The 13,024-nt window shown below is 38.7% G+C and overlaps 2 non-coding genes across 2 annotated transcripts; both read right to left on the minus strand.

Moving 5' to 3' along the window:
• Nucleotides 1-220: 220 nt before the first annotated feature.
• Nucleotides 221-328, minus strand: LOC148581849 (small nucleolar RNA R71). The gene has a single exon (XR_015895933.1). It is a non-coding gene; the product is annotated as a small nucleolar RNA R71 (small nucleolar RNA).
• Nucleotides 329-12,500: 12,172 nt separating this feature from the next.
• LOC148581850 (small nucleolar RNA R71) lies at nucleotides 12,501-12,608 on the minus strand. Its single transcript, XR_015894031.1, has one exon. It is a non-coding gene; the product is annotated as a small nucleolar RNA R71 (small nucleolar RNA).
• Nucleotides 12,609-13,024: the final 416 nt, after the last annotated feature.

Here is a 13,024-nt window from a genome sequence, read left to right on the forward strand (position 1 = left end):
TGAAGATCCCTTTCAGTTCTTAACTAAATTCTTGCAGATATGTGACACTGTTAAGACTAATGGAGTAGATCCTGAAGTCTACAGGCTCATGTTTTTCCCGTTTGCTGTAAGAGACAGAGCTAGAATATGGTCGGACTCTCAACCTAAGGATAGCCTGAACTCTTGGGATAAGCTGGTCAAGGCTTTCTTAGCCAAGTTCTTTCCTCCTCAAAAGCTGAGTAAGCTTCGAGTGGATGTTCAAACCTTCAGACAAAAAGAAGGTGAATCCCTCTATGAAGCTTGGGAGAGATACAAGGAACTGACCAAAAAGTGTCCTTCTGACATGCTTTCAGAATGGATCATCCTGGAAATATTCTATGATGGTCTGTCTGAATTAGCTAAGATGTCATTGGATACTTCTGCAGGTGGATCCATTCACCTAAAGAAAACGCCTGCAGAAGCACAAGAACTCATTGACATGGTTGCTAATAACCAATTCATGTACACTTCTGAGAGGAATCCTGTGAGTAATGGGACGCCTATGAAGAAGGGAGTTCTTGAAATTGATACTCTGAATGCTATATTGACTCAGCAAGTCAATATGATTTCTCAGAGCCTGAATGGAATGCAAGCTACATCCAACAGTACTCAAGAGGCATCTTCTGAAGAAGAAGCTTATGATCCTGAGAACCCTGCAATAGCAGAGGTGAATTACATGAGTGAACCTTATGGAAACACCTATAACCCCTCATGGAGAAATCATCCAAATTTCTCATGGAAGGATCAACAAAAGCCTCAACAAGGCTTTAATAATGGTGGAAGAAACAGGTTTAACAATAGTAAACCTTTTCCATCATCCACTCAGCAACAGACAGAGAATTATGAGCAGAATCCATCTAGCTTAGCAAATTTAGTCTCTGATCTGTCTAAGGCCACTGTGAGTTTCATGAATAAAACAATGTCCTCCATTAGAAATCTGGAAGCATAAGTGGGCCAGCTGAGTAAGAAGATCACTGAAACCCCTCCTAGTACTCTTTCAAGCAATACAGAAGAGAATCCAAAGAGAGAATGCAAGGCCATTGATATAACCATCATGGCCGAATCTAAGGAAGAAGGGGAGGACGTGAATCCCAAGGAGGAAGACCTCCTGGGACGTTCAGTGATCAACAAGGAGTTTTCCTTTGAGGAACCAAAGGAATCTAAGGCGCATCTAGAGACCATAGAGATTCCATTGAACCTCCTTATGCCCTTCATGAGCTCTGATGAGTATTCTTCTTTTGAAGAGAATAAAGATGTTATTGAAGAGCAAGTTGCCAAGTTCCTTGGTGCAATCATGAAGCTGAATGCCAATTTATTTGGTAAAGAGACTTGGGGAGATGAACCTCCCCTGTTCACCAATGAACTAAATGCATTGGATCAACTGAGATTGCCTCAGAAGAAACAGGATCCTGGAAAGTTCCTAATACCTTGTACCATAGGCACCATAACCTTTGAGAAGGCTCTATGTTACCTTGGGTCAGGAATAAACCTCATGCCACTCTCTGTAATGGAGAAACTGGGAATCTTTGAGGTGCAAGCTGCCAGAATCTCATTAGAGATGGCAGACGACTCAAGAAAAGAGGCTTATGGACAAGTAGAGGACGTGTTAGTAAAGGTTGAAGGCCTTTACATCCCTGCTGATTTCATAATCCTGGATACTGGGAAGGATGAGGATGAATCCATCATTCTTGGAAGACCCTTCCTAGCCACAGCAAGAGCTGTGATTGATGTAGACAGAGGTGAACTAGTCCTTCAATTGAATGAGGACTCCCTTGTGTTTAAAACTCAAGGTCATCCTTCTGTAAACATGGAAAAGAGGCACAGTAAGCTTCTCTCAGTACAGAGTCAACTAAAGCCTCCACAGTCAAACTCTAAGTTTGGTGTTGGGAGGCCTCAGCCAAACTCTAAGTTTGGTGTTGAACTCCCATTTCCAAACTCTAAGTTTGGTGTTGGGAGTCTATAAAATTGACCTGATCACCTGTGTGGCTCCATGAGAGCCCACTGTCAAGCTATTGACATTGAAAAAGCGCTTGTTGGGAGGCAACCTAATTTTTATTTATCTAATTTTATTTTTATTTTATTGTTCTTTCATGTTTTATTAGGTTCATGATCATGTGGAGTCACAAAATAAATAGAAAAATCAAAAACAGAATCAAAAACAGCAGAAGAAAAATCACACCCTGGAGGAAGGGCTTACTGGCGTTTAAACGCCAGTAAGGAGCATTTGGCGTTGAACGCCAGTAAGGAGCATCTGGCGTTGAACGCCAGAAACAAGCAGCATCCTGGCGTTCAGACGCCAGAAATGCACACTGAGGAAAGCTGGCACTGAACGCCAGAAACAAGCATGGAGCTGGCGTTCAACGCCAGAAATATGCTGCATATGGGCGTTGAACGCCCAGAACAAGCATCAATTCGGCGTTTAAACGCCAGAATTGCATGCAAAGGCATTTTACATGCCTAATTGGTGCAGGGATGTAAATCCTTGACACCTCAGGACCTGAGGACCCCACAGGATCAACTCAGCATCTGTGGACCCCACAGGATCCCCACATACCTCCACTCACCTTCTCTCCTCATAATCCTATATCACCCTCTCTCTCTCCCCATCCCTTCTGTTTTCCATTCACCACTCACATCCATACACCCCACCTACCTTCAAAATTCAAAATCTCTTTCCCACCCAAGCCCACCCATATAGCCGAATACACACATCCCTCCATCTCCTCCATATCTTCTTCTTCTTCTACTATTCTTTCTTCTTTTGCTCGAGGGCGAGCAACATTCTAAGTTTGGTGTGGTAAAAGCATAGCTTTTTTTGTTTTTCCATAACCATTGATGGCACCTAAGGCTAGAGAAACCTCTAGAAAGAGGAAAGGAAAGACAAAAGCTTCCACTTCCGAGTCATAGGAGATGGAGAGATTCATCTCAAAGGTCTATAGCTTAGTGGTAGAACATTTGACTGCAAATCAAGAGATCCCTGAGATACCTCAGGGGATACATTTTCCTCCACACAATTATTGGGAGCAACTAAGGGTGGAACACCAAGAGCACTCCATCATCCTCCATAAAATTAGAGAAGATCAAAAGAGCTATGAGGGAGGAGCAACAAAGACAAGGAAGAGACATAGAAGAGCTCAAGGACATCATTGGTTCCTCAAGAAGAAAACGCCACCATCACTAAGGTGGACTCATTCCTTGTTCTCAAATTTTCTGTTTTTCGTTTTCTTTATGTTAAGTGCTTATCTATGTTAGTGTCTTATTACATGATCATTAGTTTTTAGTAACTTTGTCTTAAAGTTATGAATGTCCTATGAATCCATCACCTCTCTTAAATGAAAAATGTTTTTAATTCAAAAGAACAAGAAGTACATGAGTTTCGAATTTATCCTTGAACTTAGTTTAATTATATTGATGTGGTGACAATATTTTTTGTTTTCTGAATGAATGCTTGAACAGTGCATATGTCTTTTGAAGTTGTTGTTTAAGAATGTTAAATATGTTGGCTCTTGAAAGAATGATGATAAGGAGACATGTTATTTGATAATATGAAAAATCATAAAAATGATTCTTGAAGCAAGAAAAAGCAGTGAATACAAAGCTTGCAGAAAAAAAAATGGCGAAAAAAAAATAGAAAAGAAAAAGCAAGCAGAAAAAGCCAAAAGCTCTTAAAACCAAAAGGCAAGAGCAAAAAGCCAATAACCCTTAAAACCAAAAGGCAAGGGTAAATAAAGAGGATCCCAAGGCTTTGAGCATCAGTGGATAGGAGGGCCTAAAGGAATAAAATCCTGGCCTAAGCAGCTAAACCAAGCTATCCCTAACCATGTGCTTGTGGCGTGAAGGTGTCAAGTGAAAACTTGAGACTGAGCGGTTAAAGTCAAGGTCCAAAGCAAAAAAAGAGTGTGCTTAAGAACCTTGGATACCTCTAATTGGGAACTTTAGCAAAGCTGAGTCACAATCTGAAAAGGTTCACCCAGTTATGTGTTTGTGGCATTTATGTATCCGGTGGTAATACTGGAAAACAAAGTGCTTAGGACCACGGCCAAGACTCATAAAGTAGCTGTGTTCAAGAATCAACATACTGAACTAGGAGAATCAATAACACTATCTGAACTCTAAGTTCCTATAGATGCCAATCATTCTGAACTTCAATGGATAAAGTGAGATGCCAAAACTATTCAAGAGGCAAAAAGCTACAAGTCCCGCTCATCTGATTGGAGCTATGTTTCATTGATATTTTGGAATTTATAGTATATTCTCTTCTTTTTATCCTATTTGATTTTCAGTTGCTTGGGGACAAGCAACAATTTAAGTTTTGTGTTGTGATGAGCGGATAATTTATACGCTTTTTGGCATTGTTTTTAGTATGTTTTTAGTAGGATCTAGTTACTTTTAGGGATGTTTTTATTAGTTTTTATGTTAGATTCACGTTTCTGGACGTTACTATGAGTTTGTGTATTTTTCTATGATTTCAGGTATTTTCTGGCTGAAATTGAGGGACTTGAGCAAAAATCAGATTCAGAGGTTGAAGAAGGACTGCTGATGCTGTTGGATTCTGACCTTCCTGCACTCAAAGAGGATTTTCTGGAGCTACAGAACTCAAAATGGCGCGCTTCCAATTGCGTTGGAAAGTAGATATCCAGGGCTTTCCATCAATATATAGTAGTCCATACTTTGCCCGATTTTAGATGATGCAAAAGGGCGTTGAACGCCAGTTCTATGCTGCAGTCTGGAGTTAAAGGCAAGAAACACATCACGAACTAGAGTTGAATGCCAAAAACACGTTACAACTTGGCGTTCAACTCCAAAAGAAGCCTCTGCACGTGTAAACTTCAAGCTCAGCCCAAGCACACACCAAGTGGGCCCCGGAAGTGGATTTATGCATCAATTACTTACTTCTGTAAACCCTAGTAACTAGTTTAGTATAAATAGGACTTTTTACTATTGTATTAGACATATGGGGACGTCTAGTTCTTAGATCATGGGGGCTGGCCATTCGGCCATGCCTGAACCTTTCACTTATGTATTTTTCAACGGTAGAGTTTCTGCACTCCAAAGATTAAGGTGTGGAGCTCTGCTGTTCCTCGTGATTTAATGCAAAGTACTACTGTTTTATATTCAATTCAACTTATTCCGCTTCTAAGATATCCATTCGCACCCAAGAACATGATGAATGTGATGATTATGTGACGCTCATCATCATTCTCACTTATGAATGCGTGCCTGACAAACACTTCTGTTCTACATGCAAACAAGCTAGAATGAATATCTCTTAGATATCTAATACAGGGGACCGAGTCCGAGATATTAGAATCTTTGTGGTATAAGTTAGAACCCATGGATGGCCATTCCTGAGATCCGAAAAGTCTAAACCTTGTCTGTGGTATTCCGAGTAGGATCTGGGAAGGGATGGCTGTGACGAACTTCAAACTCGCGAGTGCTGGGCGTAGTGACAGACGCAAAAGGAGGGTGAACCCTATTCCAGTATGATCGAGAACCTCCAGATGATTAGCCGTGCCGTGACAGAGCATTTGGACCTTTTTCACAGAGAGGATGGGATGTAGCCATTGACAATGGTCATGCCTTACATAAAGCTTGCCATGGAAAGGAGTAGGAAGGATTGGATGAAGACAGCAGGAAAGCAGAGGTTCAGAGGAACGAAAGCATCTCTATACATTTATCTGAAATTCTCACCAATGAATTACATAAGTATTTTTATCTTTATTTTCTGTTTATTTATTATTATTATTCGAAAACTCCATAACCATTTGATATCCGCCTGACTGAGATTTACAAGGTGACCATAGCTTGGTTCAAGCTGACAATCTCCGTGGGATCGAGCCTTACTCACGTAAGGTTTTATTACTTGGACGACCCAGTGCACTTGCTGGTTAGTTGTATCGAAGTTGTGACAAATCATGAATTAAGATTTGAGCACCAAGTTTTTGGAGCCATTACCAGGGATCACAATTTCGTGCACCAGAGCTCCTGACAACTAGAGTGCAGAATTCATGGAGAGTTTGCATTGACTATAGGCGTCTCAACCAAGCTATTCGTAAGGATCATTACCCCTTGCCATTTATTGATCAGTTGCTTGATCGCCTGTCAAGTAAATCCCATTATTGTTTTTTAGATGGTTATACAGGATATTTTCAAATTCATATAGCTCCTGAAGGTCAGGAGAAGACCACTTTTACATGTCCCTTTGGAACGTATGCTTATAAAAGAATGCCTTTTGGCTTGTGTAATACACCTGCTACTTTCCAAAGATGTATGATGAGTATCTTTTCAGATCTTATTGAGAACTGTATGGAAGTTTTTATGGATGATTTTAGCATATATGGTGATTCATTTAGCCTTTGCTTGGATAGTTTATCTAGAGTATTAAACAGGTGTGTTAGTACAAACCTTGTCTTAAATTTTGAAAAATGTCACTTTATGGTAAGACAAGGAATTGTACTAGGACATGTTGTGTCTAATACTGGCATTTCTGTAGATCCAGCAAAGGTGGATGTTATTTCTAGTTTACCTTACCCCCCCTCCGTGAGGGAAGTCCGTTCGTTCCTTAGCCATGCAGGTTTTTACAGGAGATTCATTAAGGACTTCAGTAAGGTAGCATTGCCTTTATCCAAATTGCTGCAGAAAGATATTGAGTTCGAGTTTAGTGAGGATTGTATGAAAGCGTTTGATAAGCTAAAGATCGCCTTGACTCAAGCTCCAATTGTGAGAGGACCAGACTGGAGCCAACCATTTGAAATTATGTGTGATGCTTCCAACCATGCAGTAGGAGTGGCGCTGGCTCAGCGCGAAGGTAAGGATCCTTTTGTAATTGCTTATGCATCTAAGACTTTAGATGTTGCTCAATCTAATTACACTACTACTGAAAAAGAGCTTCTAGCTATTGTTTTTGCTCTGGATAAATTCCGAGCCTATTTACTTGGTACTAAGGTAGTAGTGTACTCAGACCATGCAGCTCTAAAATATTTATTAGCTAAAAAGGAGTCCAAACCAAGACTAATACGTTGGATACTGCTGCTGCAAGAATTTAATTTAGAAATCAAGGATAGGAGTGGTAACCAGAATTTAGTGGCAGACCACTTGAGTCATCTTGAGCACATTAAGGATGGTTCCACTCCTATAAATGATAATTTCCCATTTGATAGCTTACATGCAGTATCTGAAGTAGTTCCTTGGTATATACCTGTAGCTAATTATCTAGTTAGCCACACTTTTCCTCCAAATTTTACTAAGCATTAAAGAGACAAGCTGAAAAGCGAGTCCAAATATTATATATGGGATGATCAATATTTATGGAGGTGTGGTGCTAACCAGGTAATTAGGCGGTGTGTGCCTCAATCAGAATTCCAGTCCATTTTAGAGGCCTGCCACTCATCTGAGAGTGGAGGACATTTTGGCCCTCAAAGAACAGCTAGAAAAATTCTAGACTGTGGATTCTGGTGGCCTACTCTTTTTAAAGACGCTGCTAAATTTTGTAAATCTTGTTCTCCATGCCAAAGGTTTAGTAATATATCCAAGAGGGATGAGATGCCTCAACAGATTATGCTTTTCTGTGAAATTTTTTACGTTTGGGGCATTGACTTCATGGGTCCATTTCCAAATTCTAATGGTTACTTTTATATACTATTAGCTGTAGATTATGTTTCTAAATGGGTGGAAGCAATTCCTACCCGTACTGATGATGCTAACACTGTTGTTTCCTTTGTTAGAAACCATATTATTTGTCGCCTTGGATCACCACGAGCAATCGTGAGCGATCAAGACACTCACTTTTGTAACAGGAGATTAACGGGATTATTGAAGAGGCATGGGATAATTCATAAAGTAGCAACATCTTACCATCCCCAGACCAATGGACAAGCAGAAGTCTCTAACAGAGAGATAAAGCGTATTCTGGAAAAGATAGTAAAACCTCATAGGAAGGACTGGAGTGCCAGGCTACAAGATGCACTCTGGATATATAGAACAGCATACAAGACACCCATTGGGATGAGCCCCTTCCGCTTAGTATACGGAAAGGCTTGCCACCTTCCAGTGGAGGTGGAACACAAGGCTTTCTGGGCTGTGAGGGAGTGCAACATGAATCTTGAGAAAGCTGGTGCTGAAAGAAAGCTGCAACTAGCAGAACTGAAGAATCTTCGCCTAGAAGCATATGACAACTCCAGGAGATACAAAGAAAAGATGAAGGCTGTCCATGGCAAGCACATAAAAAAGAGAGAATTCAGACCAGGGAAGTTAGTTTTTCTTTATAACTCCAGACTGAGGCTTATGCCAGGCAAACTGAGATCAAGATGGGAAGGTTCATATAGAGTAGAAAAGGCAGAGTGATGAGCGGATAATTTATACGCTTTTTGGCATTGTTTTTAGTATGTTTTTAGTAGAATCTAGTTACTTTTAGGGATGTTTTCATTAGTTTTATGTTAAATTCACATTTCTAGACTTTACTATGAGTTTGTGTATTTTTCTGTGATTTCAGGTATTTTCTGGCTGAAATTGAGGGACTTGAGCAAAAATCAGATTCAGAGGTTGAAGAAGGACTACTGATGCTGTTGGATTCTGACCTCCCTGCACTCAAAGTGGATTTTCTAGAGTTACAGAACTCAAAATGGTGCGCTTCCAATTGCGTTGGAAAGTAGACATCCAGAGCTTTCCATCAATATATAATAGTTCATACTTTGGCCGAGTTTAGATGACACAAAAGGGCGTTGAACGCTAGTTCTATGCTGCAGTCTGGAGTTAAACGCCAGAAACACGTCACGAGCCAGAGTTGAACGCCAGAAATACGTTACAACCTGGCGTTCAACTCCAAAAGAAGCCTCTGCACGTGGAAAGCTAAAGCTCAGCCCAAGCACACACCAAGTGGGCCCCGGAAGTGGATTTATGCATCAATTACTTACTTCTGTAAACCCTAGTAGCTAGTTTAGTATAAATAGGACTTTTTACTATTGTATTAGACATCCTGGATTGTATTTTTGATCCTGTGATCACGTTTTGGGGGCTGGCCATTCGGCCATGCCTGAACCTTCATCACTTATGTATTTTCAAACGGTAGAGTTTCTGCACTCCATAGATTAAGGTGTGGAGCTCTGCTGTTCCTCATGAATTAATGCAAAGTACTACTGTTTTTCTATTCAATTCAACTTATTCCGCTTCTAAGATATTCATTTGCACTTCAACATGAATGTGATGAACGTGACAATCATCATCATTCCCTATGAACGCGTGCCTGACAACCACTTCTGTTCTACCTTAGATTGAATGAGTATCTCTTGGATCTCTTAATCAGAATCTTCGTGGTATAAGCTAGATTGATGGCGGCATTCATGAGAATCCGAAAAGTCTAAACCTTGTTTGTGGTATTCCGAGTAGGATTCAGGGATTGAATGACTGTGACGAGCTTCAAACTCGCGAGTGCTGGGCGTAGTGACAGACGCAAAAGGAGGGTGAATCCTATTCCAGTATGATCGAGAACCTCCAGATGATTAGCCATGCAGTGACAGCGCATCGGACCATTTTCACAGAGAGGATAGGATGCAGCCATTGACACTGGTGATGCCTCCAGATGATTAGCCATGCAGTGACAGCGCATCGGACTATTTTCACAGAGAGGATGAAAAGTAGCCATTGACAACGGTGATGTCCTTACATAAAGCCAGCCATGGAAAGAAGTAGGACTGATTGGATGAAGACAGCAGGAAAGCAGAAGTTCAGAGGAACGATGCATCTCTATACGCTTATCTGAAATTCTCACCAATGAATTACATAAGTATTTCTATCTTTATTTTCTATTTATTTATCATTTATTTTCGAAAACTCCATAACCATTTGATATCCGCCTGACTGAGATTTACAAGGTGACCATAGCTTGCTTCATACCGACAATCTCCGTGGGATCGACCCTTACTCACGTAAGGTTTTATTACTTGGACGACCCAGTGCACTTGCTGGTTAGTTGTGCGAAGTTGTGAAGTTATGTTTGGACTATGGTTCTGTGCACCAGTTTTTGGCGCCATTGCCAGGGAGAGAACGAACAACAAATTTTACAATCTCAGGGATCACAATTTCTGCGCACCAAGTTTTTGGCGCCGTTGCCGGGGATTGTTCGAGTTTGGACAACTGACGGTTCATCTTGTTGCTCAGATTAGGTAATTTTCTTTTTGTTTTATTTTCAAAAATTTTTCAAAAAAATCTTTCAAAATTTCTCATCTGTTTTCGAAAATTATTCTAAATTTTTTTAAGAATGAATTCTAGTGTTTCATGAAGCATGTTAAAGCCTGACTGGCTGTAAAGCCATGTCTAAATTCATTTCGACTGGGGCTTCCAACCCAACATTATCAAGAGCAAGCTAGTTGTTGCTAATCCACCTGCTGCTGTTCCTGATCCACCTGATTTACATGCTAAAGCTTGACTGGCTATTAAGCGATGTCTAACCCTCAGATTGGAGCTTTAGACTAAGAGTGCAAGATTCCTGGAATTCATATTAAAAATTTTGGAATCCTTATTTTTCATTTTCACAAATAATTTTCGAAAAATACAAAAAAAAATCATAAAATCATAAAAATCAAAAATATTTTGTGTTTCTTGTTTGAGTCTTGAGTCAATTTTTAAGTTTGGTGTCAATTGCATTTTTTCTAAAAATTTTATGCATTTTTCGAAAATTCATGCATTCATAGTGTTCTTCATGATCTTCAAGTTGTTCCTGGCCAGTCTTCTTGTTTGATCTTGATATTTTCTTGTTTTGTGTCTTTTCTTGTTTTTCATGTGCATTTTTGCATTCATAGTGTCTGAACATGAAAGATTTCTAAGTTTGGTGTCTTGTATGTTTTCTTTGCATTGAAAATTTTTCAAAAATATGTTCTTGATGTTTATCATGATCTTCAAAGTGTTCTTGGTGTTCATCTTGACATTCATAGCATTCTTGCATGCATTCATTGTTTTGATCCATAACTTTCATGCATTGCATCATTTTCATGTTTTTCTCTCTCCTCATAAAAAATTCAAAAATAAAAAAATATCTTCTCCTTTTTCTTCTCATAAATTCGAAAATTTGAGTTGACTTTTTCAAAACTTTTTAAAATTTAGTTGTTTTATTATGAGTCAAATCAAATTTTCAATTTAAAAATCTTATCTTTTTCAAAATCTTTTTCAAAAATCAAATCTTTTTCATTTTTCTTATTTATTTTCGAAAATTTTAAAAATATTTTTTTTTCAAAAATCTTTTTCTTAATTTTATCTCATAATTTTCAAAAATATCATCAAAAATTAATGTTTTGATTCAAAAATTTCAAGTTTGTTACTTGCTTGTTAAGAAAGATTCAAACTTTAAGTTCTAGAATCATATCTTGTGATTACTTGTGAGTCAAGTCATTAATTTTGATTTTAAAAATCAAATCTTTTTCAAAACTAATTCTAATCATATCTTTCTATCATATCTTTTTTTAAAAAATTCTTATCTTTTTCAAAAATTTGATTTTCAAATATCTTTTCTAACTTATTATCTTCTTATCTTTTCAAAATTGATTTTCAAATTTGTTTCAACTAACTAACTAACTTTTTGTTTGTTTCTCATCTCTTTCAAAACTACCTAACTAACTATCCCTCTCTAATTTTTGAAAATCCCTCCCTCTTTTTCAAAAAAATTCTTTTTAATTAACTAATTGTTTCAAATTTTAATTTTAATTTATTCCTTCTTTTAATTTTCGAAAATCACTAACCATTTTTCAAAAATAATTTTCGAAAATCCTTCTCTCTCATCTCCTTCTGTTTATTTATTCATCTACTAACATCTCTCCCTCACTCACCAAAAATCCGAACCCTCTCTCTCTCTGAGTTCAGATTTTCTCTTCTTCTTTTCTTCTACTCACATAAGGGAACCTCTATACTTGGGCAAAAAAGATCCCTATTATTATTATTTTTCTGTCCCTCTTTTTCATATGAGCAGGAGCAAGGACAAGAACATTCTTGTTGAAGCAGACCCTGAACCTGAAAGGACTCTGAAGAGGAAACTAAGAGAAGCTAAATTACAACAATCCAGCAAGCACCTTTCAGAAATTTTCGAACAAAAAGAGGAGATGGCAGCCGAAAATAATAATAATGCAAGAAGGATGCTTGGAGACTTTACTGCACCTAATTCTAATTTACATGGAAGAAGCATCTCCATCCCCACCATTGGAGCAAACAATTTTGAGCTTAAACCTCAATTAGTTTCTCTAATGCAACAAAACTGCAAGTTTCATGGACTTCTATCTGAAGATCCCTTTCAGTTCTTAACTGAATTCTTACAGATTTGTGATACTGTTAAGACTAATGGAGTAGATCATGAAGTCTACAGGCTCATGCTTTTCCCTTTTGCTGTAAGAGACAGAGCTAGAGTGTGGTTGGACTCTCAACCCAAAGATAGCCTGAACTCTTGGGATAAGCTGGTCACGACTTTCTTAGCCAAGTTCTTTCCTCCTCAAAAGCTGAGCAAGCTTAGAGTGGATGTTCAAACCTTCAGACAGAAAGAAGGTGAATCCCTCTATGAAGCTTGAGGGAGATACAAGGAATTGACCAAAAAGTGTCCTTCTGACATGCTTTCAGAATGGACCATCCTGGATATATTCTATGATGGTCTGTCTGAATTAGCTAAGATGTCATTAGATACTTCTGCAGGTGGATCCATTCACCTAAAGAAAATGCCTACAGAAGCTCAAGAACTCATTGACATGGTTGCTAATAACCAGTTCATGTACACTTCTGAGAGGAATCCTGTGAGTAATGGGACACCTCAGAAGAAGGGAGTTCTTGAAATTGATACTCTGAATGCCATATTGGCTCAGAACAAAATATTGACCCAGCAAGTCAATATGATTTCTCAGAGTCTGAATGAAATGCAAGCTGCATCCAACAGTACTCAAGAGGCATCTTCTGAAGAAGAAGCTTATGATCCTGAGAACCCTGCAATAGCAGAGGTAAATTATATGGGTGAACTTTATGGAAACACCTATAATCC

This window comes from Arachis ipaensis, chromosome B10 (assembly GCF_059453495.1).
Source record: "Arachis ipaensis isolate K30076 ecotype BB chromosome B10, ASM5945349v1, whole genome shotgun sequence".
NCBI classification, from domain to species: Eukaryota; Viridiplantae; Streptophyta; class Magnoliopsida; order Fabales; family Fabaceae; genus Arachis; species Arachis ipaensis.